This window comes from Lissotriton helveticus, chromosome 12, assembly GCF_964261635.1.
Source record: "Lissotriton helveticus chromosome 12, aLisHel1.1, whole genome shotgun sequence".
Taxonomy (NCBI): domain Eukaryota; kingdom Metazoa; phylum Chordata; class Amphibia; order Caudata; family Salamandridae; genus Lissotriton; species Lissotriton helveticus.
In genome coordinates, this window is record NC_136073.1 from 763,277,965 (window position 1) to 763,284,722 (window position 6,758).

Sequence of the window (6,758 nt, forward strand, 5' to 3'; positions counted from 1 at the left end):
GTCCCCCAGTGATCTACTTCTACTCCACATCATCTACCTGTCGACGGACTCCCCCTCTTGGCCCTAACCGTCCCCATTGCTCCATTCAAGCCATGCCACCACAATCACTGAAGCAGGGCCCACACTCCTGCTCCTCCGTGTGTGGTGTCGCCCTGCGGCCAAATTCTATCTATCCCCCAGGACCACCTGCTCCAACTGCTCCTTAGCTCCTGCTGAGCTCGCTCCAAACAACAGATTCTCTCCAATGACACTGGGGTCCAGAAGCCCCTCTACCCCCCACTTGCCTCCAATATGCTCTGCCCTCCACTTGCTCTTGGGCCTGCACCCTGGGGTCCCTCAGGGCCTATTGCTTCCTAAATCATTGCCCTAAAGTAAACTGTATCCCCTAAAGTAAACTGTATCCCCTCTGCTCTTAGGCTCCAAGCTTGTGCCTGCCAACAAGGGCAGCCCCTCCTCCTCAGCATCAACAGGTGTCACCCTCTTATGCAGGGCTTTAAGTGGGCCGGGTCTGAGCACCAGCAGTCTTTTAAAGGGGGCCTCGAAATGGGTCTCTATCGGGCTCTGTTTTGTGCCCTGGCACAGGCGGTCCGTTTTTTTCCCGACTGCAGTGACAGCAGGCACTACGATGTGCGCATGCTCACACTGCTCACTTCACACTAGTGGAGAAGTTACGGCATGACGTCATGCCCGGTGAGCGTTTTAGGAGAAGGGAAATCCTTTAAAGAGTCATTTTGTCTCTAAATTTCCCTTCTCTTAAAAAAACTCAGGAGCTTTAACATTGTCGTGGTGTCACTAGAGCTTTAAGTGAAAGATTTTTCAATATTATATAGAAGCCATAGTTGCTGCTTATTAATCTTATGCAACTAACAACCATTGACAAAGCTAATAGTCCTCACTTGTTGTAGGTACGTTGCTTGTTGTATCATATATCTAGATACAATGACAGAAACAGCAAAATACACACTATGCTAAGCACAGATTTTTAGCTTAAGTGTTTTTAGGCCACGCCCTTAATTACATTGGCCACGCCCCTTTGAGAGACCCTCCAGTTTTTTCATCGCAATTAAAGCCCTGCTCTTATGGGTGACAGGAGGAATGTGGCCGGAATTACCTCTTTCCCCTTTTCCCCTCCTCTTCCCGGCTGCGGTTCGCATGTTCTGCACTGCCACGCCCACAGCTCCCCATGACCGGCCTTATTCGGACCACCAGCCGCGTAAGTGATAAGGTTCCCCTGCACCGTCTCCTGGGGCTTCCAATATGCTCATTCAGACCCCCCAGGATATAGCGGCATGGATTAGCAAATTTAGCGGCACAAAAATGGAAATTTAGCGGCACAAATATGGAAATTTAGCGGCAATTTTGCGGCATTTTATGTGGCCATTTTTCCTACAACAAACACAGATATCTTCGTTTTTTTAGTTATTTAACAACATGAAGCTATGTATATTTGGTTTCTTTACAATGTAGACACTTTGGGGCAGATTTACAAGCCCCTTGCGCTGCTTTTACGCCGCCGTTGCGTCACTTTTGTGACGCAGCGGCGGCGCAAAAGATGCACCATGGTGCGGGGTATTTACTACGTGACGCATCTCCCAGATGCGTCACGTTGCAAAACCCTGCGCCAGAAGAGGCGTACCATTGCAGGTCAGTTTGTGTCTTGCAATAGCCTTAGAGCTTGGTGCCACTGTACCTGCTGCACTAATGATGGCTATACCTATCGCCCCTTTTATTAGTAAGCACGTTAAATAATACAGTGTATTTTGAACACGACCTGATATCCCACCGGATGCCCGTTCGACAGACCTAAACACTAGAGAAAGAGCAGTCAAAACCGCCAAGTGGTCACTTGTTAAACAGTAGCGAACTGCATGTTGGTACTTGTAGTTTCGTTGCAAAATGTCAGCCTGCAAATCGTCTCCGATTTAAAAGCGGGGACTGGTTGAAGTTGACACCCATGACATGGGGCCACTTGACGCCCGTGTTAAATTTCTCGCCTCTAGGATTTTTCCCATGGCTCACTCACAGGGGGAAATGGTCTGCAATAGGTGAGCTCAACCCTCTGACTTCATCCCTTGTCCAGCGCGCCTCTGCAGATACCCCGTCCCATGTGCGCCTCAGCTCTCTCGGCTGAGTGGTTCTGTCTGTTTATCTTGAGGGACAGACATCTCTGCACGGCGCTCTGTCTCCAAGCCAGCGAATAGGGTGACCAACTGGCATTGGTGCAAATTCAGGACGGTGAGTGTAAAAATTCAGGACAAAGGGTCAAAATTCAGGACACAAATTCAGGACAGGAGCTCAAAATTCAGGACAAAACTTCAGGACAATAGGTACGTTTTACAGACACATCAGAGGTCGCGCAATAGTATATAAGTAAGCCCAGCCATTTCCAAACATATTCAACCGTTTGCAAACCTATCCATCATGTATCCTTCCATCTATCATTTCACTCATCCATCCCTTCATCCATCCCCTCATCCATCCTTTCACTCATCTCCATTATCCATCCACCCTTTCACCCTATCCATCTGTACACTTATCCATCCACTCTTCATCCCATCCATCCATTCAGCCATTTACCCTTTCACCAATCCAGCCATCCTTTCACTTACTAATCCTTCCACCCATCCACTATTTTAGTCATCCATCCATCCTCCCTTTCTCTCTCCATCGACCCTTTCACTTAGCCATCCTTCCTTCCATCCATCCTTTCACCCACCCATCATCCATCCATCCATCCATCCATCTGTCCTTCCCCTCATCATCCATCCTTCCCCTCATCACCCATCCATCCTTTTCCCTCATCATCCATCCATCCTTTTCCCTCATCATCCATCCATCCATCTACCCACCCACTCTTCATCCATCCATCCTTCCCCTCATCATCCATCCATCCTTCCCCTCATCATCCATCCTTCCCCTCCATCCATCCATCCATCCTTCTCCTCATCCATCATCCTTCCCCTCATCCATCTTTCCCCTCATCCATCATCCAGCTACCCTTCCACCCATACATCCCGCTATTTACATTTTCTCTCCATCCTTCCCCTCTCATCAATCCATCCATCCTCTCTCATTATCCATTTATTCAATCTTTCATTCATCCATTCACCCTTTCACTAATTCATCCAGCCATTCACCCATCCCTTCACTTACTTACTCGCCGACCTTTCCATATTAATTTTGAGCTGAGCCCTTTTGAGAAGAGGCCCATCAAGAACTTCACCCTCGCTGCAGGGGCCGTTCCAGGACTGGGACAGAAGCCACCCAGGGCGGAGACAGGATCCACCACAGGGGGGACAAGAGCCATCACAGGTGTAGGTGGACTGGAGCCACAACATGGGGGGACAGGAGCCATCACAGGCGGGGGGTGGACTGGAGCCGCCACATGGGGGGACAGGAGCCATCACTGAGGGGAGGGCAGGAGCCATCACAGGAGAGGGAACAGGATCCACCAGGGTGGGCACAGGGGTGGGCATGCAGTATTCTAGTATCATCTTGGGCTCCTCGCCCCCTCCTGCACAAGACAACGAGAAGACAGGCTCTCTGTCCAAAATGCCATCCCCCACTGTGATGTACAGTACTTACAGGAGATACTCTAAGAGAACTGATTGAACTGATTGTCCTCCATACTTTGTTAATCAGTGTGGGTGCGATTGTGCCATTTCTTTATTTTCTTACATTATAGACTGCATGTTTGAAGAACCGAGGGTTGCTTACAATTTAGTGACAGTAATTACGCTCTGTGAAGAGAACCACGTGCTGCCTCGGTGTAATCAGGGGTGTAATCTGGCCGAGTCTCGGATGTTTGGGGCCCTGGGTAGAAATGGAATGTGTGAGCCCCCCTCTAAATAGCAGAGACATGACACATTCAGGGCTGTTTGCATGTGAATAGATGTCGCTGCTCCTGAACCTGCAGCCCCTCCCTCTCAGTCACCTTCGAAGCACCTCTTAACAGGTCATCAAGGGCTAGAGGTGTGAGGGTTGCCACCCCGCTGTGCCTCTCCAATGCTGCTGAGTATCTGAGGAGCTTTGGTGCAGCATCGGAGTGAAGAAGGGAGGTGGGTGCAAGCTGTGCCGGCTTTAGGGTGGGGCAACCGGTGCCCTGTTAAAATGACGGACAAATGGCGTCCGTTAGCAAACACTTCCTTGTTCGAATGCTCCATGAATGGTGTGGGCAGACAGGCGTGGCAGTGAAGGCTGGGCGTGGAAAACTCACCACTGGATGTCTTTGGCTGCTAGCCCAATTCACAGGTGATAGCCACATAAAGATGACCCCCCAGGATATAGCGAAAAATGCTGCGATTCTACAAAAATGCCGATTTCGCAGGCATTTTTGTAAAAATCGCGGCATTTTTTAAAAAGTGCCGATTTCGCGGCAAATCGCGAAATCGCGATATCCTGGAGGGTCTGCTCATTATTGCTGGTCTTTCCTCCAGAGCGGACTGCCTGTGCACAGACTCCACTCCGCAGCCCGCTGCTCGTGCTCTCAGGCCGCTCTCCTGATTCAGTACCGCCCGCTCTCTTACCAGGGTTGGATTGGGATAAAAAAAAAAAAGGCCCTGGCACGCTAAAAAAATGTGGCCCACATTTGCATATTGCCTTTCCACAAAACCCTGCTTTGGAGAAGTTTTATGAAAGGGGGGGGTTAGCGCTAGGGAGTCTGACAGAGGCGTGTTTTCCTAACTTCACTTAGATATTTTTTTTAAATGCATGGTTGTATTCACACTGGTGAAATACACCTGAATACCAGTGAGGAGGCCACTTCTGCTCAGTCCCCTGCTCTCGCTCAATCTGAATATCCTAATGGGCCGGCCCAGTGAGAGAAAGAGAGTGACACCTCTGCCCAGTGGTAAAAGGGAGCTAATGGACGCCCATCTGTCTCCAAAAAGGCCATTCAGGCACCCACTGGGCCGCTGGCGGCATCTGAGCAAAACAGAACTGCCCAAATCGCCCCAGGCTGCCCAAAAAAGCAGCCTACAGCTGGAACTAGGGCACCGCCCCCTCTGCCATTGCCCGAGTGCCCGCCTTACCAATCCAACCATGTCTCTTACCGTGCTGCACATGCAGGGGTCTGGGACAGCGTTGAGAGAGCGATCACTTCAGCCTCGACCCCTGCCGATGCCCTAAATATTGAGCAACATCCGCTAGCAACACTCGATACCAGGAGATCAAGATGCCCCACCTCCGCCAAGAGCTGCATTGCTTCGGCGACTTTGTCCTCAGCCGACATGCTCGCCCTAATCAAGTAAAACCCTACACCCACAAAAAACGCTACTGGGACCTAATACCAGCAGCCAATGTGTCACCAATATAAAATGGTGGGTGGTAGCGTAAAATGTCGGGTTTTATACCCTTACACAAAAGAGCCCAAACCGCAGCAGTTGTTGGACTGCTCCATTCCCCAATCTCAACAGTGGGAAGACCGCCCCTTGGTCGGCAGCCCCCCAAGACCCCTTTTTTGTGGAGCTGGGACAACGGAGACCTCTGGCTAATTATTACCAAGTGATAATTTAAGTCTGTTTGAGGTGCTGCTCCCCTGCTCCGGCGGTGAACATAGAGCTTACCTGGAGGAGGAGGCCTTATATCCCCCCCCTTCGCCCGCCCGCCTAGCTCGTTGCTTTGCCCCCATTGGGGTGTTTGTATGATGCTTGGCCCCCCATTGGCCGTAGCGGGCAGCGCCGGTCCGGCGGTCACCGTGGGGGAGGAGAGGCGTGGCCAGGCTGTTTTCGTGCCTTGTTTTCTGTGCGCCAAAAACTGGGCGCTCGCCGGATCGTCACAGGGGAGGGGGGGCATGGCAATCGTTATGGCGCCGGCTCTGTAGCCCCCTTCATGTGCAGCCTCTGCAAGACCCCTTTTTGTGGAGCTGGGAAAACGAAAACCGCTGGCTAATTAATACCAAGTGATAATTTTATCTGTTTGAGACATTTGCATATTTATTCCCCAAACATTAAAAAAGACTGCAGCATGGAGTTTCTTTACTCTGGAGAGGAGGACTTTCCCTCCAGGCCTGGAGGGCAAGGCTCAGGACACGTGGACTCCCTCCTTCAGCTCACAAAATGGCCTCCTAGTGACTAGAGTGTTTTGCGTGAGAATTTATCAGGTCTCCAAGAGCAACGAAATAAAACAGGCCAATCTTGTCTGCACAATCTATAAAAGCTGTTCCCTAAAACCACACGCAGTGAGTCACCGCGTGCCGGAAAGGCTGCTGACTGAGTCTGCGTGGGGTCACGCCTTCCTGCGTATTTCTGCCGCAGCTGTGCCACTGAGTGACTCGACAGGCGAGACCAGACCTTTAAGAGTATTTTGATAAAAACGGGAGGCATTTTTATGGGTGTCACGTGACAGCATCCTTCCAATGTTATCTGAAGTCATGCAGTCACCTTTAAGACCCTCTTTATGAGTGAGGGGGGGAGTTCTGGTGGAGCAGTTTCTGGGAAGAAAACGGAGTATGTGGGTGAAATACGGAAAACATGCAGGAATCACCCCAACCTGTCCGATTTCTGGTGTTTATTCTACCAAAACCTGGGATACCTGTAAACCTCCCATGTCCCCGCCCCCTACCTTTAGGAATTACCAACACATTTGGTATTGTTAATCCTGGAGGCGAAAAGCAGCTCAAATTCCCGGCCATTCATCATTAGGGCTTAAGTGTAATATTTATATCAGTTACAGGTAAGGCAGTACATATGCATATATTCGCACATGCCTTCTATAAGTTTATTTATCTTCTCAATCCTCTTGTCTATAGCCCTCAGGCT